This window comes from Arachis ipaensis, chromosome B06, assembly GCF_000816755.2.
Source record: "Arachis ipaensis cultivar K30076 chromosome B06, Araip1.1, whole genome shotgun sequence".
Classification (NCBI taxonomy): domain Eukaryota; kingdom Viridiplantae; phylum Streptophyta; class Magnoliopsida; order Fabales; family Fabaceae; genus Arachis; species Arachis ipaensis.
Window position 1 is genome coordinate 21,111,732 of NC_029790.2, and position 271 is coordinate 21,112,002.

Consider the following 271-nt stretch of genomic DNA (forward strand, 5'->3'; position numbering starts at 1 on the left):
TGGAAGTATAAAACTAATTTTGTTCATGAATTAATATATTTTTTTAGTGTTTAAGCTTTATAAATAAAAGTAATAATTTATCCTTGGCGTTAATTATATGAGAAGCCTCAAAGTCAAACATCCATCGACAGTGATACAATACTCATAAAAGCTACTATAGTGCTTTTGAAGTCAACATCGCCGTGGCTCATTTTTATTATTTTTAACTTTCTTTAGTTTTATACATAATTAATTTCATTTAGTTATTATATCTATATATATAGAAGTCAAA

The 271-nt window shown here is 24.4% G+C and overlaps 1 protein-coding gene across 1 annotated transcript in view; it reads right to left on the reverse strand.

Annotated features, from left to right (window-relative positions):
- Positions 1 to 271, reverse strand: part of LOC107646151 (linoleate 13S-lipoxygenase 3-1, chloroplastic-like) — a 5,784-nt gene that overhangs the window by 4,310 nt on the left and 1,203 nt on the right. The gene's annotated exons all lie outside the window — the stretch shown is intronic.